The 24,586-nt window shown below is 46.6% G+C and overlaps 1 protein-coding gene across 9 annotated transcripts in view; it reads left to right on the top strand.

Moving 5' to 3' along the window:
- The first annotated feature begins 10,203 nt into the window (after positions 1–10,203).
- The window catches only part of SPIN1 (spindlin 1), a 77,214-nt gene continuing 62,831 nt past the window's right edge, over positions 10,204–24,586 (top strand). For 2 of the 9 annotated variants that reach the window (XM_027614518.2, XM_027614509.2), the window contains exon 1: positions 11,125–11,216. The gene's annotated coding sequence lies outside the window, so the exon portion shown is untranslated. Of the gene's footprint in view, positions 10,333–10,438; positions 10,570–11,124; positions 11,217–11,715; positions 11,866–12,541; positions 12,615–18,413; positions 18,437–18,694; positions 18,828–24,586 lie in introns of those variants that run through there. The other 7 variants (XM_027614512.2, XM_027614511.2, XM_027614515.2 and 4 more) reach the window with 7 other exon arrangements.

The following is a 24,586-nucleotide window of genomic DNA, read 5'->3' as shown; positions in this document are numbered from 1 at the left end:
CTTTCTCGCTTTTGCTAATTGTACCACCCCTTCTGCCTATAAAGTGCTTGCATTCCTAGAGCTCCTCCCGAGTCCCTCTACCTGCCCTCTACCTGCTGGGTGGGCGGCTGCCCTCTCCAGGAGCTGAGGAAGATAGCCAAATAGATCTACAGGTTTATTGGGCTGCATTTTTGTTCTATAACAACAGCTGGGGACAAAGTCTGTCTGGGTGTGGTTGGTGGTGGCTTCTAGTCTCCTCTGCTCTGATGAGAGCCAGTCTTCCCTGGTGAACCGAACCCTGAGGACCGACCACAGCTGAGCTGCTCTCTGAGGCCCTGTCTTCAGCGGATGAAGTCCTTCAGAGAAAGCCTCTCCTGGCATTTGCTCTTTTCAAGAACCTTGGCTCAGAATAATATACCAAAGAGGCATATTTCCACGCACATGGGGATGCGTGGGGCTTCTAGCTGCCCGATCAAACATGTTTGAAATTCATCTGTTTAGAGCATGCAAACACCTCTGCTTGATGGAGGGGCGTCAGGAGAACTAAGGAGAACAAAATTCTTGCCTTTTGACGGACAAAGTAGGATTCTAAGGTCTCACGGTAGAGGCTGTAGTTTGAGACAGAAACGGGAAGCCTATGACCTGGGTCTGAGGCTCAAATGCAGGTCCCTAAGGACATGCAGATTTGGGGATGTGGGGAGAGCAAGTGAGGTCAGCCCTGCCCTGCCCTCCTCAGATCAAGATGCTCTCTTCCTCCCAGGTCCAGAAGTCTGGTGATGCCAGGAAAGGGCCCCAGAATCAGGGCTTGGCACAGATCACGGGGCAGGAGCCCTCTGGCCCCGGGCTGTCTAGGGCACTGGAGTCTTAGCAGAGTGCTCGGTCCATCTCGGTCTTGTCCTGGCCACCATCTGCACTGCAGGGGTGACCCTGGGTGCTCACCGCCACGTGTGCCTGGACTTTGGTCGGCCTGAGTCACCCTCACAACAGGAAGAGCTGTGCCCAGCATCACCCTCGGTGGGGCACTAACCTCACACGCCCAAACTGAAGTTGGTAGATGGCCTTGAAAGCAGGGTCATTGTTTGCAAGCACTGGGGCTTCACAGATTTAATCTCTCCCATTGTATGCTAATTATTCCCATTTTTCAAATCAAAGAAGTGAGCTTTTACGCCTTTATGCTCTGGAGGCGAATAGGGCCAGGGGAAGAGGGTGCTGGGTTCTGTGTTCCAGGCTCGTAGACAGGTTGTGCCCCCTAGGAACAATGACACACACACACACACACACTCGTGACCCTCGGGAAAGCGTGTTTTGGATTTCTAGGGAAGTCATCTCTGAATGATACAGACTAATATTTATTTATTTAATTTATTAATAATTTTTTATTGTTATGTTAATCACCATACATTACATTAGTTTTTGATGTAGTGTTCCATGATTCATTGTACATAACACCCAGTGCTCCACGCAGAATGTGCCCTCCTCAATACCCATCACCAGGCTAACCCATCCCCCCTCCCCCTCCCCTCTAGAACCCTCAGTTTGTTTTTCGGAGTCCATCGTCTCTAATGGTTTTTCTCCCCCTCCAACTTACTCCCCTTCATTCTTCCCCTCCTGCTATCTTCTTTTTTTTTCTTAACATATGTTGCGTTATTTGTTTCAGAAGTACAGATCTGTGATTCAACAGTCTTGCACAATTCACAGCGCTCACCATAGCACATACCCTCCCCAATGTCTATCACCCAGCCACCCCCTCCCTCCCACCCCCCACCACTCCAGCAACCCTCAGTTTGTTTCCTGAGATTAAGAATTCCTCATATCAGTGAGGTCATAGGATACACGTCTTTCTCTGATTGACTTATTTCACTCAGCATAACACCCTCCAGTTCCATCCACGTCGTTGCAAATGGCAAGATCTCATTCCTTTTGATGGCTGCATAATATTCCATTGTCTATATCTACCACCTCTTCTTTATCCACTCATCTCAGACTCATATTTAAACGTGATAGAGGATGAATATAAGTGGTTTTGGGTACTTGACAATGAAAGCCCCATTAAAAACATGGGGAAATGTTTAAAGACAAAGTCGAAATTAATCTCTTCTAGTGCTTAAACTTACATTGTATCATTCTAAGTTCCTAAAGAACCCAAAAAAGAAAAGTTTCTGAATGTGAGGGGAAAAAATGCATTATCTCATTATAGGGAAGGTCTTTCCAAACATGGTAAAAAAGTGAAGAGGCAACGTAACAGCACCAAATCCGCTCGTATACAACTTTTAAACCTTTGCAGGAAAAAAAAATGCCAGAAACAAAATAATAAGCAAACCGGAAAATCAGGTAAAAATCTTGCCAGCATGTGATAAAAGACTAATACTCTTCAACATGTAAAGAGTTCCTACAAACAAAGGAGAAAAATAAAACAAAAATCCAAGTAAAAGAGTAGATCGACCGAGGCCATGGACAATTCACAAGACATGGCCGTCCAATGACGTTTTTCTGTTTCATTCCTTTATTCAGCAGCTTGTTTTGAGAGAGAATTCATGCAGCAGACAGCTCACCCATTTAAAGTGTCCAACTCAATGGCATTCAGTACACTCATGTAGCTGTGTGCCCATCATCACAACAATCCTGGGAAGCTTCCGTTACCCCTGTGCCCAGTCCTGGGTAACTGCTCATCTACTTTCTGCCTCCATGGATTGGCCTATTGTAGGCATTTGTATAAATGGAATCATACCCTCTGTGGCCCTTTTGAGAGGTGACAATTATGACACTGAAGGTCTTTTCCTGGGCTTATTGGCCATTTGCTTATCATTTTGGGAGAATTACCTATTCTGATCCGTGGTCCATCTTAATTGAGTTGTTTGCTGCTTTATTATCGTTAAGTTCTTTATGTGTTCTATACACAAGTGCTTTTCCAAATATGTGATTTTCAGATACTTTCTCGCATTCTGTGCATTTTCTTTACACATTTTTTAAAGGTTTTATTCATTTCTTTGAGAGAGAGCACAATGGGGGGGATGAGGGAGAGGGAGAAGCAGACTCCTTGCCGAGCAAGGAGCCCGATGCAGGACTCGATCCCAGGACCCTGGGATCATGACCGGAGCTGAAGGCAGACGCTTCACCGACTGAGCCAGCCAGGCGGCCCTTTACATATTTTTGATGGTGTTCTTTGGAGCTCAAGTTTTAATTTCGGTGACCAAAAGTTTACCTATTTTTCCATTTACAGCTTGTGCTTTTGGTGTTGTTTTTAAGAAACCACTGCTCTAATCCAAGGTCACAAAGGTTTACACCTGTATTTTCTCCTAAGCACTCTATAGTTCTCACATTTAGGTCTTCGACACATTTTGAGTTAATACTTAACACACAGTATGAAGTGGGGGGAGGGGGTCCAACCTCATTTTTTTACATATGAATATACACTTGTCCCAGCACCATTTGTTGAAAAAACTGGCTTGGTGCCCCTGTCAAAAATCAGTTGCTTGCAAATATGAGCGTTTATTTCTGGGCTGTTTTATTCCATCTGTCTACATATCTATGCCTACGGCGGTCCCATGATGTCTTTGTTACTGCAGATTTGAAGGAAGTTCAACAATCGAGAAGTGGGATTCCTCATGCTTTACTCTTCTTTTTCAATATTGCTTTGGCTATCCTGGACTCCCTAAATTTGTACACAAACTTTAGGATCAGCTTGTCAATTTTTGCAAAAAAAAAAAAAAAGTCAGCTGGGATTTTGAGATGGATTGCATTGAACCTGTAGATCCATCTGGGGAGTATTGCCACCTATAAGTATGAAGTCTTTTAGTCTGTGACTTAGGTCTTTAATTTCAACGCTGTTTGGCGGTTTTCAGGGTATGAACTTTGCACTTCTTTTATTATATTTAATAAATTTTATTTTTTTATTTTGAAATAATAAATGTTTTATTCTTTTGAAATCTATTATAGAAGGAATTTCCTTTTAATTAAAATTTTTTTTTCATTTTTTAAAGTAAAGTATAATCGACACACAATGTTCCATTAGTGTCCGGCCTGCAACATACCAAGTCCACAAGCCCATGGCATTACGCTGCGCTCCCCACAAGTGTGGCCGCCGTCTGTCACCGTGCACCACTATCACAGTACTGTTCAACCCCGTATTCCCACGACTTAGTCATCCCGTCACTGGAGGCCACGACCTCCCTCTCCCCTTCCCCCGCTGTGCCCATCCCCCCACCCCCCTCCCTTCCTGCAACTGTCAGTTTGTTTTCTGTCTTTATGGGTCTGTTTCTGCTTTTTGTTTTGTTTTTTAGATTCCACATATAAATGAAATCATACGGCATTTGTCTTTGACTTACTATAATACCCTCTAAGTCCATCCATGTTGTAGGAATGGTTTCCTTAATCTTTTAGTTTGCTCATTACTACTATACTTTAAAACCACAATTGATTTCTGTATATTGATCTTAGATCCTGCAACCTTGCTGAATTCGTTTATGACTTCTAATAGTTTGTAGTGCATTCCCTAAGACCAAACGACTTTTAAACATATGAAAAGAGACCAGTTTCTCTTATACTGAGAGAAACGCAAATGCAAACTATCACGGAATATGGTTTTGTTCACCTAATAAAGTGGCAGAGATCTAAAATTCTGATACCATTGTATAGGTGTGGTATCTAGTAACACATATACTTCATCAATCCCACGTCTAGGGATATATCCTACAGCAGCTGTCTTCCAGTTTGTATGCAGTATCCCCGGGATGCTTATATAATACTGAAGGTGTATGTGATATGCAGGCATGTCACTGTTCGATTCCATTTATAAAAAGTTCAAACACAGGCAAAACTAATCTGTTGAGAGAAATCAGCATAATTGCATTATCCTCATAACATTTAATCAAAATCCTCAGGACTTACATATTTATTTATTAAAAGAGTTTATTTATTTATTTGACAGAGAGAGACACAGTGAGAGAGGGAACATAAGCAGGGGGAGTGGGAGAGGGAGAAGCCGACTCCCCACAGAACAGGGAGCCGGATGCGGGGCTCGATCCCAGAACCCTGGGATCATGACCTGAGCCGAAGGCAGACGCTTAATGACTGAGCCACCCAGGCGCCCCAGGACTTTTTTTTTTGAATGATGAGGCTTTCCTCCCTCTCAACCTGACCATAGCGCCATCCAATAAAACAGAAATTCCCCCTACCATCAAGTTTCCAGTGTGCTTGCTGTCTGGAAGTTCTATTATCCTTTCCATGAGCACTCCATTCAGCCTAAAGCTGTCCCCCAACATTATTACCATGGCTTTCTTCATGGTCTCCTGTAGTTCATGATTCTCTCTCTAAATTCTCCAGATAGCACCAGATTGATTCAGCAGCCGCCCCACAAACCCGACTGAACATCTTCAGCTGTGTCCTCCTGGATGGTGAAACTCCCTTGTGTGTGTGTAGAGCTATACAGAATTTATTTTGATCCTTGACATAATCTTGTAAGAGTAGGTAATGAGAATTTAAATGGCCCGATGTTCTGGCATTTGAGCCCCTTCACAAGCCCTATGTCCTAATAAATCCACATGATCCAGTATTCCCAGAGCAAGTCATACTTTCATCTATAATCAATAGCTGCTGAGTCCTTACTGTCCTTCAGGAGGTATATTGATAAGGACAACAGTTCTTGTCTCTGCCATCTGGACTTTATAACGGGGGGGGGGACAGGCAATACACACATAAACGAATCAATACTGTATGTGATTGCAAAGGAGAATCAGTGCTCCCAAGAGAAATAAACAAGGAAGTACGTCACAGAGAACAGAGAACAATCGACTTGTGCAGGTGGTCATGGCAGGCTTCTGAGGAGACATTTGAGAGCATTTATTTGCCTGCTGTGTAGAGAATGACCTGGAGGGGCACAGGAGTGAACCAGGGGACGAAGCTGCCTGGTTGACCAGGTGGCTGAACTCTGCTCCAGCCGTTTCTGTTGAGTCCTTCTTTCGGCAAACATGTCCCTCGCACCACGTGATATTCCCTCCATGAACACGAAGTGTAAACGTTCTTGTGGCTGTGGACATAGTGTCCCCTGCAGAGGCTCATGCGGTGCCTGGGCTGTTTGACATTTGTCGAGCCAGCGGGTGGAAAGGCTCTTCTGGTTGCTTCTTCATTCGGCAGGGCCCTGACAGTTTCAGTTGTTTGAGAGAAGCCTGGAGGGGGTGGGGCGCTCTAATTTGTGATTTTGCTGAAGCTTCAGGAGCAAGTTATTAAGCCAACGATGTGCGTGGAGAGAGACAGCATTCCTGAGAGGAGGGTCCTCTGGCCCTTCTTGTCCCACTGCTGCCAGACTTCCAGGGAGAGGGGATTGTAACAGGCTGGCTCCCTCTCACTTTACAAGGAAGAAGCTTCTGTGTGGGATCTACCTGGTCCGAGGCTTCCTGGAAAGCAAAGTATCCAGGCCCCTCCATTCAGAGTGGAAAGGGAGGGGATTTACACCCTCCCCATTGAGGTGGACCCTGGAGGGCCCTGGGTGTGGGGAAAGGGGTCAGGAGCCAGGGTCTAGGCCTGGGACTGTGTGGCCCTCCAGAGCCTGCATTAGCATCTCTGGAGAACCTGAGTTTTTTCCTGATGAATTACCTCCCCTAGAAGAGTAACACCTGCACTGAGGTTGTGCAGCAAACCTGGGAAGCCATCTGTAGACCACAAATGGTGTGCAGGATTCTCACTGAACTCCTCTCTCTCTGCTCTAGTCCAGGCAGTGGACATACAGCAGAGTATGGAAAGAAAGGGTCTTACAAGAGATCAAGTGACAAGAGGGTGAGAAGAGGCTTGGAGAATCCATCCCCACCCATTCCAGCCTCCAGGAGCCCTGAGCAGGGTAAATACCTGGAGAAGTTCCAGGCAGAGGTGACCCTGCCCCTTTCTGAGCTCTCCTTACCCCTCCCCCCATTTCTGGTCCCACTGCCAACCAGGCAAGTGAGCTCTGGTCACCTCTGCACTGGATTACAGTGCTAGATCTCGCACACCCTTCTGCAGAGTGTGTATCAAGGTGGCTTTCAGTCAGAGATCTAGCCCCAGTGCCTCATCAGGACCAGCGCAGAAGAGATGCCTCTGTCCTGGGAAGGCCACCGTCTTAGCAGGATTCACCTGCTAGGGCTGCCTAATGACCACAGCCAGAAATCTGGAGCCACAGGTGGGAGTGGATGGGCCGCCCTGAGCTCCAATCGTAAGGACCAACGTGTTAGACATGGGAGAAGCCCGAGTGTTCCCAGTTCAACAGTCTTTGCCCCCACTGCCTGGGGGTAGCGGGCTATTGGGCCAACGGGAAGATGACCCAGGTATCCAATAGGGAGAGAGCATCCCTACCTACAAGACGACTGGTAGCTCGTCAAACTCATCCACCTAGAGGCTAAACTAATACAAAGAATTATTCCTGTCCATGGTGTGTATGATGCATGTTGAATACTTTTTGCTGTGTTGAACTGGATTATTTTATAATAAATATAACGTGAAAAGGCTTCTGAAGGTTGGTTTCTAACACAACAAGGTCAGTGGGGTAAGTACACCAATACACCAAGGTTTGCTGTGGGTCTAAGCTCACTGCACTACCTTATCACAGATGTATTCATCTTTAGGGCAGAAATGTCCTCTCCCCAAGTAGGAGTCCAGGGACCCAGCATTAAGAGACATATAGCCTTAGGGGCACCTGGGTTGCTCAGCTGGTTAAGGGTCTGGCTCTTGGTTTTGGCTCATTATCTCAGCCTTGTGGGATCGAGCTCCGTGTTGGGCTCTGCAATGAGTGTGGAGCCTGCTTAAGATTCGCTCTCCCTCTGCCCCTCCGCATGCTTGCTCCATCTCTCTTTCTCAAGTAAATAAATCAAATCTTAAAAAAAAGAGAGAGAGAGAGACATAGGCCTAGTAGAGGTTGGAACTATTAACACGCCAATTTATATTTCCCAGCAATAAAGTTCCTGCAGGAGGAAAAATATATGTAGGCTCATCTGACCTAATCTCCAGATGTCAAGTGTGGTTGAGAAACTGTAAACAAAAAAACTGTATCTTTAAGTTTCTGGAAATGCTTGGTTAGCAAGTTGGAAGATGGCAGGGACTGCTTACTGAGCATCCCATTCTAGAGATTCATGATGATGTAACTGGGGTTCCACTTTTCCAACTTATTTTGAAAAATTTCAGTTTTCCAGAAAAGTTGAATTAGACAATGAACATACATATACCCATCACGTAAATGTACAAACTGTTAACATTTTGTTACACTTGCTTTATCTCTAGATAAAATATATCTGTTACTGAACCATTTGGAAAAAAGTTGTAGCCACCAGGACTCTTCACTTCAAATAATTCAGGACACATCCCCTAAGAACAAGGGCAATGTGATAGATGTCACCACACTGAAACATTTAATGGTAATTCAGCAATAGTCTCTCTGAAATATTCATATAAAAGTCTTTCAACTGTCCCCCAAATCTCTTTCACAGCTTCTTTCCTTCAAAGTGGTATAGGAATCGGGGGTCATGTGATGGGTTTGGTTGTGGTCTCTTATGTCTGGCCCTGATTCCCTAGCTTTTCCGTTTTTTGTTTTTTTGTTTTTGATAATGACTTTTTGAAAAGTCATTTTTTGAAAAGTCATCAAACAGTGGAGCTGTTTTGCACAGTCTCTCAATGGATTTGTCTGATGTTTTTCCCTTTTAACTAGAAAAAATTTTGGGCAGACTTACCTGGGTGATGTAAAAGCCCATTTTTGACATTCAGCATGCTAGGGTTGCAGCGAGGTTTGAGGGGGAGGGGCGGTGAGATACTCCTGGCAGGAACGGTGGCTGCTCAGCAGGGAGCGAGTGCGGCCCTTTCTGACAGAGGGTGGCCTGTGCATTGTTGACAGCTCCCAGTGATCATCACTAGAGGCAAAACTTAACCCGGGGGTTCTCCAGGATGGAAGGGATAGGAAAAGGGATTTGGCTTTGTCTGGAGACCATTTTGACTGTCATAATGTCGGAGAAGGTGCGTGCTACCGGCATCTAGTGGGCAGAGGCCAAGGATGCTGCTAAACATCCCCCTTAAAAAAGAATTACTCAGCCTCAAATGTCAACAGTGGCAAGGTGGAGACACCGGGCGTACAGCACTGAAGGTTCCGATCGGCTGCCTCCTTGGCCCCTGCCTGGGGCCTATCCCTCCTGGTTCCTGATCTGCTCCATTACTGTCCGCGCCATAAACATTAAACACAAAGCCACAACCTTCCAGCGCTTCCTCACCGCTAACTACAGTGACACACTTCTATGTCTGTGTCTAAATGGGCTCTGTAGTTGGCCTGTGAGGTCCCGGTGCACGCCAAGTGTGTCACCTGAGATGAGCCTTAATGGCTGGAGCAGGCACGTATCAGTCTTATTTGGGAGGAAAGGAAAGCTGCCAGTAAGATCCCGCAGAGCATTGCTAACCACCAGTTGTGCTGCAGGCCAGAGCCTAGAGCGCTCTCCAGGAGTCCTGTCATCTGACCTGACAACACTGGCTGAGGTGCTTTCCCACGACACGGCAGTGCGACTGCACTCGAGGAACCACGGCGGCTGTGACCTGCTGCTGGGGGCGGGGGGAGGGGAAAGCTCCTGGCTCCCGGGGTGTGAATGGTGAGCGCAGAGCTCCAGGCGGGGGTGCGGGGGCTTGGTTTAGACTCCGGGTTCAGCCTTCAGGTCCTGCACTCAACTCAGCAGGAGTTAATACTGTTCTCGCTTCCTTCCTCCCGCAAACAACCAACAAAACACTCAAGGGGCATCTTGGGTGAAACGAGTCAAACGAGTTCACGGGTGACCGTGGGAACGCCTGGCTCCCGATCTCGGAGGAGAGCTGGTCGACTTCTCTCGTGCGTGGTGGGGGCCAGGCTCTCAAGGTCACAGATGGGTGGGCGAGGCCCGGGTCCCGGCGGACAGGGGCGCGGGTCTGCAGAGATCCCCTCCCCCGCGCGGCGGGGCAGGTGGGTGGGCGACGCCCGGGTCCGCGCGGACAGGGGCGCGGGGTGGCGGCGCAGTGCGGCGGCGGGTCCGCGCGCGGGAAGCGGGCCAGCGCTGGAGACTGGCGCCCTGCCCGGCGTGCGGGCTGCGTCAAGACGGCCACAGCTCAGCCCGCGGACGCCCCTACCACCGTACCCGGCCTCATCCACCCCGGCGGCGCGCGCGCTGCAGGACGTCTTGCGGCTTAAATCCCAGAATGAGAAGGGCCGGTCAATCCGTGAAAGTCCTCCCACCAAGCGAAAACGAAACTTCCCAGGATGCTTGACTTCCGGCGCGAGCCGAGGCGCCCCTGGCTCCGGGGCTCCGCGCCCCGAACACCGCCCCTTCCCGGCCCGCACCTGGGGTCCGGCCCCGGGCCCCGCCCAGCTGCCCCCCGCGCCAGCAGGTGAGACGCGCGCCAGGCCCCGCCCCTCGGCCCCGCCCCAGCCGCCCACGCCGCCACCTGGCCAGAGCGGCGCCAGGTCAGCCCTGCTCGGTCCCGCACGCCCAGCCGCCAGGTGAGCGGCGCCACCCCAGCGCCCAGGAGGCCCAGCCCCGCTCCCTTCCTCCCCACCCGCCCCGCTGCCAGGTGAGAGCGCCATTAAGCCCGCCCTGCTCTGTTCGCCGCCAGCCCCGCCACCAGGTGAGCAACTCCACGCCCTGACCCGCCGCCAGGCCCTGTCCCGCGCCGTCCCCCCCCCCCCAACTTCCCGGCCGCCAGGTGAGTGGCGCCATTCCCCGCCCCGCCGCCGACCCTGGCCCAGCTTCATCCCGCCCCGCTCTCCCCGCCGCCAGATGCGCAGCTCCAGGCCCGGCCCGCCGCCCGCCAGGCCCCACCCAGACGCCGGGCCCTGTCGCCTCCGTCCCGCCCCACCTGCCTCGCCGCCGGTGAGTCGCGCCGGGCCCAGTCCCGCCTCTAGCCAAGCCCGGCTCCCAGGCCTTCTCCCACCGCCTGGCCGGGCCCCGCCCCGCTTCCAGGTGAGCGTCGCCGGATCCACTCAGGGCTCCAGGCCGCGCCCAGCTGCCCTCTAGGCCCCGCCCTGCCGCCAGGCCCCACCCGCTGCCTGCGGCGCGTGCGCAGTGCGGCCCGTCGGGCCGGGCCCGGGCGGTGAGGCCGGCGCAGTCGGCGGGCGCAGTGCGCGTGCGCCGTGCGGCCGGGGGCGGGCGGCGGCGGCCGCGGAGCGGAGCGGGGGCGGGGCGGTGCCGTCTGGCTCGGTCGGGCCGGGGCGGGAGTGCGGCGCGGGACGGCAGGGCCCGCGGGCTGCGGACGGCGGCCTGGGCGGCCGGCAGGTGAGACCCGCGCGCCGCGGTGGAGCGGGCGCCGCTCGGGGGGCGGGGAAGGGGCGCGGGCGGAGCGCGCTGCGGGGCGGCGGCGCCCGGGGAGCGGCGGCCGGGCCGCGGCGCATTGTCCGGGCGCGGGCGGCGCCTGCACAGCGCCCCCTGCCGGCCGGGCCGCGGGGCGGGGGGCCTCGGGCTCGGGCCGCGCGCCTTTGTTCGCCGCCCCCCGCCAACATGGCGGCCGCCCGGCCCGCCCGGCCGCGGGCCCCGCGCGCTTTGTTCCGCAGGCCTGGGCGCCGGCGGGCGGGGGGCGGCGGGGGCGGGGCGCGGGAGCGTTGCATAACCCGCCGGGCGGGGCGGGGGACGGGACCCCCGGGCGGGGCGGGGCGGGGCGGTGGGGGGAGGGGCGGGGCGGGGCGGCCGCCAGTCCTCCCTCCCTGCGGGCCCGGGTCGCCTCTGCCCCCTGCCCCGGCCAGGGTCCGCTCGTCGCGCCGCGCGCCCCCGCATCCCGGGTGACCTTGAGCGCGCTGCGCCCGGGGCGCCGGAATGAGCCGCACGACGCGGAAGCTTGCGCAGTGCCCGCGGTGGCCTCGCGCGCCTCCTCGGACCCCGTTTCGGGGCTCGCGGTGGAAACGGCCGCGACGGTGGAAACGGCCGGGAGGTGGGCGCCCCGCGTCTGTTGGTGCAGCGGCTGGTCTTGGCGTTGTGGTCGGGGCCCGGGTCTGGACGGGGAACTGTGCACGTTGGGGCGGCACACGCGGGTTGTGGGGCTATGTTGGCGAGTATGTCAGGAGGCAGAGCCCGACGCCCGCAGCCGGGTGACGCGCCAGGAGCCGGGGACCACGGGCCTGCCGAAATGCCAACACCTGTAACTTTCTTCTATTGGAATTTTCTGGAAGGAACTCTGCAGTCTAGAAGGGTGGACGGAGAGGGCAGCCACTGCCTTCTGCATAGCATGTTAGGAAATGAAAATGAAGCCTGCCCTTGGGTGTTCCCAGGGCGGGCCGAGTTTGTGAAGGCCCTTCAGAGGTGGTGACCTTTCAGACCGGGCCAGAGGAAAGGGGGAGGCTTCCCCCAGCCTTGGTTGATGGGCAACATCCCCAAGTTGTGATCGCCAGAAATCGACAGAACGTTCGTTATGAGACTTGATAGCCAGTAAAGGTCGCACAATGTGTTGATGTCAAAATTATAGATAGTAGGTATTAGTTTCTTGTGAGAAAATAGAATTTGTTTTTCATCTTGAGTAGCGAAGTGATGTTAAGATGGTGCTAAATGGGGAGGGCAAGAAAAGGACTCCTAGTTCTTTATGTTTGACTTAGAATTTTTTTTTTTTTCAGACTTTGGCTGAACCTAGGAATTTCACTAGTACTGCTCTGTTGATAGTACCTTCAGTTTCCAATTCGGAGTACGGTAACAGTATTTACTTAGTTTTGGAATACCTGAAGTGGTGTTGCTTAAGATAGTGTTTTTTGTGATGGTAGTTCTAAGAGATGATACAGGAAAAACAAAAGGGTTCCTTGGTCACCTCAGTTTGGGAAACAGCTGTGTTCTGTCTGCCCTTAGGGTCAGAGTTCAGTGCATCGAATTAAGAGCTCTGAGAAGTAATTGTGGTACCGTTTCCATCGTTGGCTGCCTATCTCTTTTTGTTTTGTTTTGTTTCAGCACCCATGAAATCCAGGTAACAATGAAAAGTTGGTCATTGCTGTCCTCACAGTGCATCTTAGGTAATGGTACCTGTGCCTTCATTGTGAACTGGGAGGTTGGTGCGGTTTGTGAGTGCCTGTGCATCTCATGGACAGTATCTCAAATCTGGCTTAGTCTTAAGATATGAGAATTATTAATTTGAAGTTGTAAGTGGAGAAATTTAATTACAGTGTTTTCACTTCCCTGTGACTTCACCTGATTGCCCACACGCTCATGACTTGCTGCACTCCGTAATTGTTAGCGTTTTTTCTGGTACATTAAAAATATGTGGTAAGGATATTGTTTCTGAAGAATTAATCACATGGGTTATTTATAGATTAAAAATAATGCTGTTGAGTATTTCTTCTGGTTTAGTTGTTAGCAGAATCTTGATTTGCTGAGAAAGAGCGGTTAATACGTGTCTACATAAATACTTCCTTCTATTTATTGATGCTTAATTAAATGGTTTTTTCCCCCCTGTTCCTTGAATGAGAAGAACTTGGAAGAGGGAATCAATTATTTTGCCCAAGTATTTTGTTTGATTTGGCAGACAGTATGGTGTTGTGAAAAGGCTATGGGCTCTGCACTTGGCCATGGAGATAGCATGGCCTTCAGCTCTGGAGAGTCTGGGTGGGAATCCAGCCCCACTCGGTACTGGTCTGAAGCTACACAACAGATTCCCCCCCCCCCCCCCCACCTCGTGGACTTGCCATTTCTCAGCTGTAAACTGGGAAGAGACGTGTCCCATGAGGATATGGTAAGAATTAAGTGGATTTGTAGGGTTCCCAGTGCAGTCCTGAAATGCAACCGCCACTGCCAGTCATTGTTGATTTCCTTCTCTTCCTGCTTTTGAACTTGGCTGTAGTTACTAACATGATGTTTTTAATGTTGAGGTGAACAGTTTGCTTAGTTGTGCTCCAGTATTCAGTGTAATTGTTAATTCTTTGTTGGGTGCTTATGGCTTTAAAATTGCCATAAGTTCTTACTAAAACGAGCCATGTATGGGCATAATACATAAAGATGTGCCCTTGTAGACCTTACAGTCTGGTAGGGAAGGTATACATACACGTGATGTGGGAATTCGTGCTGAGGGCATCTGGAAGAGAAGGCAGTGCTCCAGCAGGGTCAAGAATGTAGAGCAGGAGAGCAGAGTCGTCCAGGTGGAGGGGCAGCAGCAGCAGAGGCAATGTGGAGGGTGTTTGAGACCACCCTGGATTTGAATCCCAACCACAGATTGCCCCATCTTAGCGTTTACTTCTATGAGTGTGTTTATCTGTTGAACAGGACGAGCACACCTACCTCATCAAGTGTAAGCCCCTAGGGCTCTGTAGTAGGTGCCCTGTGGGTACCGATGATGGTGATGATGACATTACCACTGCTGACACCACCTGTAGTTTGGCATGGCCGGTGTGTGTAGCATGAATTTGGGGCCAGATTTTACATAATCTGCATACCCCATCAAGGCAGCTGATGTTTATCCTGTGTGTGGGGAAAGCCATCGGATGGCATTAAGCAGCATGAAAGGTGCACTGAAGAGATCTGCCAGAGCAGGATCTCTAGTCTAGCCTGTGGGAGGTGATGGCTGAAGTCATTTGGGACAAAAGGGGAATCGGTCTGGAGTCACTAGAATGTTAAATGTGTTGAGTTTTGGGGACGGAAGGGGTGGAGGGAGGATCCGTTCTACATGGGTGTTTTATCCAAGTGTTGACAGTGTAAATAGACTAGTAAAGCATTATTTATACCATTTTAGATATTTTTAGACTGTAGTAATGTTTTTTAAAAAAATAAGGCAGGGACTTCTGGCTGGCTCAGTTGGAAGAGCATGTGACTCTTGATCTTGGGGTCGTGAGTTCAAGCCCCACGTTGGGTGTAGAAATGGCTTAAATAAAAATGAAGGTGGAACGACTTTTTTTTTTTTTAAACTTAGATTGTATTTGTTTATAATAAGTTGCTCAGTTTGCTTATAGTTCTGTCCTTACAATGTAGGTGTAATTTTTGGACCCGTTTGTGGCCTACGTGTTTTTATCTATAAATGAGTTCCATAGTCCTAAATATATGAATCTGTGTTTACAGATCTATATGTGAATGTATGTTTATATATTAACTAGTTGTATGTCTTAGTTAATGCTAATTAGTCTGGGTCCTGGCAAGTGATCAGAATGTCCTTTTTCCTGTGTACAGGGTTGGGTTGTTGTGAGTTCCTTTTTGCTTTTTTCTCTTTTGAAACCACTGTGGACCCATGGATTTTTGTGTATTCAGGGTGTTTTAATCAAGTAGTCCTCATTCTTTTTCCTCAGCTTGTCCCTCACTTGGACATGGTGCCGTCCCTTCAAGCTGGATCTCTTCCCTTGGATGCCACTCCATTAATCTTTGAACCATTTCTTGCTTTCTGGTACTAGATGTCTAAGACTTTGTGCTTTCCTGATCAGCTAGTTCTTTTAGCTCCTTTTATTGGGGGATGGAATATAGATACCAAAATCTGGTGCAGTGTGTCCGTATTGCTACTGGGATGCCTCTACTTTCATTGGACAGATGTGGGAAATACATAACATTTTATTTTGTATTGATATTTTCAATTTAGATTTAACACTGCAGGTTTTTTACTTTGAGTTCATCCTTTTTTCTCTAACGTTGAAGATTTGCATTCTTTGCAACATTACTTCCCTTGTTTTGCAGTATATAAATGTTTGAAAACACCAGTAACAATAAAGTATTGGTTTGTATTTCATTACAGTTCTTCCGTTCTTAAAAGTTCTTAAAATGCATCCACGTAAGAGTGCACTGTTGATGTTCCAAATTATAAAATGATTTGAAAATATTTTTTTCTGATACCAGTTTAATTTGGTTTATTTATATGAAATCTTTAGGTTTTAAGGATTGCATTAATTTTTTGTTTAATGTATTTTTAAAGTTTTAGTATGTAAAATGTATATGTAGTTCAAAGTCAAAGTTGTGTTAACAAAGGTATGTTCATAGTCCTTCCATTGCTGTCTCCTGCACCATTGCCATGGTGCCCCCTTTTTATTTCTGGTTTATTCTTCCAGTGTTTCATTTTTGCAAATAGAAGCACGGACGCATATTTTTATTTCCTTTTCGCTTTTAAAGATGGTAGAACTCAACACTGTTCTTTTTTACTTAATATATTCTGGTGATTGTTTTACATAAGCTCTTTTCCATTCTTTTGTGCTTGTAGTTTCCTAATGATGAACATAGGTTGTTTATATTCTATTGCTGTTATAAAGGTTGCTGCAGGGAATAACCCTGTGGATATGTTTTTTTGTATTTGTGCACGTTTAGCTTTAACACAGTGAGATTTTTGGGTAAAAGATAACTGAAATTTGTTTAGTGTAAAAAAATTAGAGTTTAAAAAGGTGGATCTCATTATGTCACCCTTTTACTTAAAGCTTTCAGTGGCTGTAAGTACTGAACTTAGTAACATGATCTCAAGGGCATACATAATTTTTATCCTTTGGCACCTCAGCCTCACCTTAAACCACGTCTCCCGTTGTTTTCCTTGCTTCAGCCATGCTTGTCATTCTCCTGTGCCTAGCACCTTCTCCACAGGGCATGTGGCACTGGTTCTTTTTCCTCTGCCTGGAATGTTTTGTTTTTTGGTCCTGTTTCAGTTCTTCCTAGCCTTCTCTAAGAGTTTGTCTCCAGCATCACTTTTTCATGAGATTCTTTTTGCGTGAGTTTGCAGATTTTCATGATAAAGAGAGTAGTCTAAAGAACTTTGTCTATCACACACTACAGCAGCCATCAATTTTCTGAAGTTCTTGAGTTTTTTTTCTTGACTTCCCTGTAGTCAAATTCTCCTATTAGAGATACTGCTGTCCTTACTGCTACTTCAAAATTACAGTATAAATTAACTTAGTGAATTTTCATTTTCTCTAGGAGATTGAGCTTCATGAAAGCAGAGACTGTTCCTGTTTTTGCCTGTAATTACTTTTCTAGTTCTCAGCTCAGTGCCTGGGTTGTTGAGTGCTCAAACCCTCCTGGGCAGTTGTCTAAGGAGAGAGATGGGTGCTGTGTAGTTATGTCTGGTCTGCTCTATGGGACAAATTGAAAGTTGTGTCCGTTCTGTTGCCTCTGACTTTGGTCTTGGAGCTGACCACACACATGGCCCAGGAGGTAGGACTCTCAGGGAACCTGGGGAAAAGATGGGCCACTGCAGCAGCCTTGCAAGGGCAGCCCTGCCTGGCCGCAGTGAGGGGAACCAGAAGGCCAGCGGACGCAGGCTACACATGTGGTGCCGCATGTGCCGCACTGTCTACCTGCTGTACCAGAGCCCTCTTGTGGCCCAAACCAGAACCAAACGGGAAAGGAAGTTCTGGGGAATGTGGTTCAGTCTAGCCACGTTAAAACATTACAAAACAAAATGATGAGCTCAGGGTTTTAAATGCCAACTGGGGTTCCACATAAGGGACCTGAAAGTTTCTGCGTCTGCCCTAAAAAATGCAAATTGAATTCCAAATTTGTAAGCAAGAGCATTGATTGATAAGGAGTGGAATCGTAAAAATTGGATTAGGAAACGTATGGTCAGATTCCAGTTAAGCTGGAGACCTAAATTCTGTGCTACCTTTGCCAGTAGAAGCAGCTTTTCCAACCCCTGTGTGAGGAACTTACTCTCCTTTGCATGGCAAACCTGTAATTGCCTACCCTTCCCCAAGGATCGTCCCAGCAGGCCCCAAAGTAGGAGGTATAGACAGTGTGACTCATGAGATCCAAAAGATTGGTTTGCCACTGTATAGGTGGGACCTGGGGGTATTTGTGGGAATGGATCTTAAGGGTGTTTGATAATGGTGGAAGGGACACGAAGGTGGGTTAGGCTGAATTTGTTGATACGGGCTTTTAAGTGGGCATTCTGGATCAGTTGGTAGCTCGAGGGATTAGAGTGCTGGTTGATTGCCTTAAACAAATCAAAAGGTCGTCTGTCTAAGCAAAGCTGAGATGACAGAACTGTCTTGGTATATAATGGAGGAAGGCTTAGAGAGATTGGAATGTTGGAGTGGCTTTGTTGTGAAAGACCTGCTCACCCATCCTGGGAGGATTCAGAGGTTATGCCTTATATTGCAGTTGCAAAGGGAGCCCCAGTATCCTACAGAGCTCTGGTCACTCTTCTCAGTGGGAACTGCAGGATCCGTAAATGCAGTGATGATAGTTGGTTCCTGGGGTGGCACGTCTGTGGAATGGTCTTGTTTTCTTTTATTATTTTTTTTAAAGACTCATTTATTTGAGAGAGAGAGCGTGAGTGGGGTGAGGGGCAGAAGGAGAAGCAGACTCCCTGCTGAGCAGGATCATGACCTGAGCCAAAGGCAGATGCTTAACCACCCAAGCGTCCCATATTTATTATTTTTTTTAAAGATCTATTTATTTTTCTAGACAGAGCGAGCGAGCAAGCAGGGGGAGAGGGAGAGAGAATCTCCAGCAGAACCCCCCCCCCCCCACAGCTGATCATGGAGCCCAACATGGGGCTGCATCCTGCGACCCTGAGATCATGACCTGAGCTGAAATCAAGAATTGGACGCTCAACCGACTGAGCCACCCAGGTGCCCTGGAATGGTCTTGTTTTAATTTAGAATTAATGTTTGGGTTGTATCTACCAGTAATTTCTTTGGTTTACTTCGGTATTGTTTACTTCTGTAAGCTTTTTCCTTTAAATTGACTCAGTGAAAGAAGTGATCCTATCATGTACTTCCATTTATAATTACTTTTCATAATTTTTTTTCTTAAAGATTATTTATTTATTTGTCACAGAATGAGAGAGAGAGAGCGCCCAAGCAGGGGAAGGAGCAGGCAGAGGGAGAAGCAGAGGCTCCCCACTGAGCAGGGAACCCGATGTGGGACTGGATCCCAGGACCCTGGGATCATGACCTGAGCTGAAGGCAGATGCTTAACCGACCGAGCCACCCAGGCAGCCCACTTTTCATAATTTCTAAGGTATTAGTCTAATAAAGTAAGATTCATCTAAAGTATATATAGTTTTTCAATACATTATGTCATTGGTGGGGCTGTAGTTTGGTAGAACTTTGTTGGAAAGTAGTTTCATTATATTTAGACACTTTTCAAAAAAAGATTTTAGAGAGAGAGTGGGGAAGGGGCAGAGGGAGAGACTCTCTAGCAGACTCCCTCCTGAGTTTAGAGCTTGACACAGGACTTGATCCCAGGACCCTGAGAGCATGATCTGAGCAGAAACCAAGAGTCCAACACTTAACCGACTGAGCCACTCAGGTGCCCCTGTATTTAGACATTTTTAAACGTCCATACTGTGTGGCTTAGCAGTTCCACTGATACGAATTTGTTGTATAGATACATTTGTATGAGTTTGCAAATCTGCATGTGTAAGATTTTTCATGATAGTAGTATTTGTGATATGACAAATTTGAAACACCTGTCCAATATTGGGGTTAGGGCAAAATAAGTGAATTTTATATAGATACGCTGGAATGTTGTGTCACTATTACAAATAAGAGGAAAATTTTACTACACTCTGTAGGAAACAAAATACTTATTAAGAAGCAAGTTACAGAACTATGTTCTGTGTGTGTGTGTTTTAAGATGTTTGTATGTCTTTGTATCTATGCTTTTAAGTATTTGCCGGAGAGTATGTTGGAGTCCCAGCAGGCTTTTATAAGTGGCTAATGGCGGGGGTGGGTGGGCGGAGGAGGGGGCAGGAGGAGGGCTCTGGCTGACCCAGTAACGGCTGGGCTCTAAATGGCTTAATCTGGGTTCATAGCAGATCTGCCTTCTGTTTGAGGACTGTTGACTTCAGAGTCTTGCTTTTTTTTTCAGTGTGTGTGTGTGTGTGTGTATGTGTGTGAAATGTGTAGAAGTAGTGGCACATTCATGGTCTGTGACACCCTGACTGTGGAACTATTCATCGTGAATTTCATTTATGTGGTCACTAGAGTTGTAGTTTCATGTATGAATTGTACTATTCATGGGTCTTCATTCTCTTGTTGATAAAGATTGGGATGTTCCCAGTTGGAGACTGTTAGTTCAGGTCTCCCAAGAACCAGAGGACAGCAAATTTGGATCAGGTGTGTGTGTTTGTTTAAAAGATCTTACTTGAGAGAGAGAACGCAAGCGGAGGAGGAAGGGGCAGAGGGAGAGGGAGAGGGAGAAGCAGGCTCCCCACTGAGCAGGGAGCCCGATGTGGGGCTTGACCCCAGGACCCTGGGGTCATGACCTGAGCTGAAGGCAGACGCTTAACCAACTGAGCCACCCAGGCGTCCCAAGTTTGGATCAGATTTAGATGTAGTGGGGGAGATAAATGTGTGGGCATTGTCATCACCTTGGAGGTCTGCTGCATGTGGAGGAGGAAGGGATGAAGAATGTTTGGGAGGCAAAGCTTGATGACCGCAGTGCAGTTCTGAGAAAATTTAAGCAAGGCCAGTGAGGAGTCTTCTAGCCACAGTTGGGAGTCCCAGGAGTCCCTTGTCCTGCAGGAATAAGCCCGCTTTAGTGTTCTGCCTGCGGCTGGTCATTGGCTAGAAACAGCCTGTGGGGGACGTGTGGTGCTGGGGTGGAGTGTGTTGGTGAGTTAGGAGTGGAGCATCTCTCCATGGTAGGTGATCCAAGAGGCTCATTTTCATGGCTGTCACTGGGCTCACATGAGTGGACTTGCTGTGAACTCTCAGGTATGTGTTTCTTGTATACTTTTGTGTTCGGTACACTTAGGAGTAGGATTGCTGGGTCATATATTAGGTCTGTGTTCAATATTAGTAGATAATGCCAAACTTTTCCAAAGTAGATGTACCAGTTTTTCATCCTACTATGGTAAATACATTCTTGTGGCTCTGCATCCTCATCAATATATGGTATTATTGGTCTTTGTAATTTTAGATACTATAGTGGGTGTGTGGTAGTATCTGGTTCCTGCTTCCTGAGTTAGATGTGGCTGTGTATTTATCTTGGTCAGTGAAATGTGAGAAGACACTTGTCACATAAACTTTAAAAGCAGTGGTGAGATTTGCCACATCCCCTTCCTCCTGCCGGTGATCATGTTTCCGGATGGAGATTCCTGCAGTCCCGGGCTTTTATGTGTCTACAGTGAGCAGAAAGCAGAGGGAGGTGCAGGAGGGGCGGGGTGGAGAAGAGAAGAGAAGTGGGAGGGTAGGGGTGGGAAGTGGGAAGTATTTTGGGTTAAGTTTTCCTAACTAAGATTTCTGGGGTTTGTAACCAAAGCGTACTTAATATAACCTGACAGATAAATCTTTTTTAAAAATAGACTTTATTTTTAAAAGCAGTTTTAAGTTCACAGCAAAATTGAGCAGAAAGTATAGAGTCTCTTGTACCTCCTGATTCCCCCACCATCCCCTCCAGCCTCCCCCATAATCAACATCCTGCCCCAGATTGTATGTTTGTTTGTCACTGAACCTTTGTTGACACATCATCACCATTCTAAGTCCATAGTTTTATGTCAGTATTTACTGTTGTTGGTGTATATTTTATGAGTTTTGATAAATATGTGGTATGTATCCACCATTATAGCATCATACACAGTGGTTTCACTGCTCTTAAGAATCGTCTCTGCTCTGCCTATATATATATATATATATATATATATATATTTTAAGATTTAATTTATCTATGGGAGAGGGAGAGAGTGCGTTAGCATGGCGAAGGGCAGAGGGAGAAGCAGACTCCCTGCTGAGCAGGGAGGCCAATGTGGGGTGCGATCCCAGGACTCTGGGATTATGATGTGAGCTGAAGGCAGACACTTAACCTGCTGAGCCACCCAGGCGCCCCTCTGCCTATATTTCTGTCTCAATTCTGTTGTGGTCAGAACACTATTTAAAAGCTTATGAAATTTTTGAAACTTGCTTTATGGCCCAATTTGTAAATGCCCAGTGTGTGCTTGGAAAGAATGTGCTTCTGTATTTGTTGGATGCAGTGTCTATATGTTTGTTCAGCTTGGTTAGTCATGTTGAATTTAACGTCCTTATTAGTTTTTCCTTTTAGTCTACTGGTTGTATTGCTCAGCAACAGAAATGTATTAACACTGTAATCTTGCATTTGTCTGTTCCTTCTTAGTTTTGATAGTTTTTGCTTTATATATTCTGAGGATATGTTGTTAGGTGCATACATGTTTAGAGTTGTAGGTCTTCCTCATCAGTTGAGTTTTCAAAAATTATTAAGTGTTCCTCTTTAAGACAAATGTATAGTTAGGACAAAGTTTGTTTAGCTGAATATTAATGTAGCGGCACTGTCTTTTCTGGTTAATATATGTAACGTGTGTATTTTTTTTCTCTTTATTTTCATACTTTCTGTGTACTTACATTTTGAATGAGTCTGTTGTCAACAATTTATCATTGGAATTTAAACAATCTAGCCTGACAATGTTTCTTACATTTGGAACATTTGGTCTGTTGTCACTTAACAAAATCATTGACATAGTTGGGTGTAAATTTTATCTTAATAAGTATTTTCTCTTTATTATACCTGTTTAATGTGCTTTTTTTCCTCTCCTTTTTTGTTTTTCTTTGGATGCTTTCTTGTTGTTGTTGTTAACTTGGAAGTTATTTAAAACACCTGTTGTTTTTGACTTCTCAAAATGTAATTGGTTATTTGCCTCTTTTCCTGGGCACTTAAACTTCATTTATCTCATTTTCACTTATATGCCACTGTTGTGCTCTTTTAATTCTGTATCTATTTTATCTTAAGACATTATTAATTTGTATAATCAATAACCATTTGGATTTACCCTTTTTATTGTTTTTCATTCATTGCTGTAATTCCGGTCCTCCATCTTTGAACATTGTCCTTCTGCCTGAAGAACACTCTTTGTGTTTCTCACCTGTTGAATGATTGCTAATAGTGAATTCTCTGATTTTGTTAGCTAAAAATTTCACAAGTTGATTTCTTTTCGAGGGATAATTTTGATGTGTATTGAATTGCCTAAATTGTTGGTTTTCTTCTAAGGTGTTGAAAGAAGTTCCTGAATTACATATTCGGTTTCTAGTCCCTCTATGAGAAGTAAGCTGTCAGTTTAATATTTACTCCCATGAGTGGAATTTGCTTTTTTTTTAAGATTTAATTTATTTATTTGACAGAGAGCGAGAGCACAAGCGGGGAGCAGGCAGAGGAGAGGGAGAAGCAGGCTCCCTGCTGAGCAAGGAGCCTGATGTGGGACTCGAACCCAGGACTCTGGGATCATGACCTGAACTGAAGGCAGACTCTTAACCAACTGAGCCACCCAGGCGCCTGGAATTTGTCTTTTTTTTTTTTTTTTTAATTTTTATTTTTTATTATGTTCCGTTAGCCACTGTATAGTAGATCATTAGTTTTTGATGTAGTGTTCAGTGATTCAGTGGTTGCATATAACACCCAGTGCTCATCACAACACATGCCCTCCTTAATGCTCGTCACCCAGTTACCCCATCCTCCCACCCCCCCCTCCCCTCTGAAACCCTCATTTTGTTTCCCAGGGTCCATAGTCTCTCATGGTTTGTCTCTGATTTCTTCTCCTTTTATAGATTTTTTTTTTTTAATCTTTGGTTTTCAACAGTTTTGCTATGATGTGTCTACGTATATATTTTTATGTATATTTTGTTTTTGTAGGTGCAATTAAATCTGTACTGAAGTTCTTTTCATTTTTGAAAAGTTTGTAGGCACCATCTTTTAAAGTATTTCTCCTGCCTACCACCCCCTTTACAGAATCCATTGAAAGCATATTAGACCCTCTCAGTTTCTTATCCTCTTCATGCTTCATTCAGGATATTTTCTTCTAATCTCTCTCTGTTCAATCTTTTAACAAGATTAGCCTACTGTTAATGTCACCCATTGAATTTATTGTGCTTTTTTTCACTTCTGGGAAATCATGTTCTTTGATATTGTCAAAGGTTCAGAATAGCCAGAGTAAAACCAATGAATAACTGATGTAGTAATTAGTAAAAGTTTGTTGTGCACACACCAGAGATACAGTTTGCAAACCTGGAGTGCTGAAATCAGAACATAGAATGAGGATTAGGGGTATATTGTTATAAAGAAGCTTATATAGTGAGAAGGCAATGACTGTTTAATTTATACAATGGTTAGTTACAATATTAGAATTTTCTTAAATGATACGGAATTGATCAGAGGTTATCTCATATTAACCTTGGGAAACAGTTCAAGTTTTGCTTGTGATTTTCAGAGGCACAAGAAAGGAATGTTCCAGATCAGGTTAACCTTGCCAGGTAAGCTGAATTAAGCTTTGCCTGCATGACTAAACTGGTTCTGTCTGCTCAGGGAATCTTCAAGGCTAGTCTCTGCCTGTCCTTGATTTTAACAGTTCCCCCCTTTTGGTCATTTACTTAGCAGGCTGAGAGTATGACCAACAATTATGATGTTATTCTTGGTTACTACCGCTGATGTAGTCAGGCAGAAGAATAAACACATTTGCTGTTTCCAGTAGTTGAGTCATCAGGTTGGAGGTCTGTGTAGTCACTGTCTTTGTCATTCATGTGGTTATTGTTGATATCATTGAGTTGTTTATCCTGATGGATGACATTTGTCATGTGAGCGGCTGCCAATAGGCATTTAAAACCTTCGAGAGATTATAGTGCACTAGACGGGTTAGTATGACGACTGTGAGAACAGTAGCCAAAGATTGAAAAATTTCCCAGAGTCGGGATTCCCAGGAGCTAAAATTTAACCAAATAAATCAAGTGGGTTATAATCAGATTCAGGTTTTACCTAAGTCAGTTTTTACGTAA

This window comes from Zalophus californianus, chromosome 13 (assembly GCF_009762305.2).
Source record: "Zalophus californianus isolate mZalCal1 chromosome 13, mZalCal1.pri.v2, whole genome shotgun sequence".
NCBI lineage: Eukaryota > Metazoa > Chordata > Mammalia > Carnivora > Otariidae > Zalophus > Zalophus californianus.
This window is presented reverse-complemented; position numbering and strand designations above follow the sequence as displayed.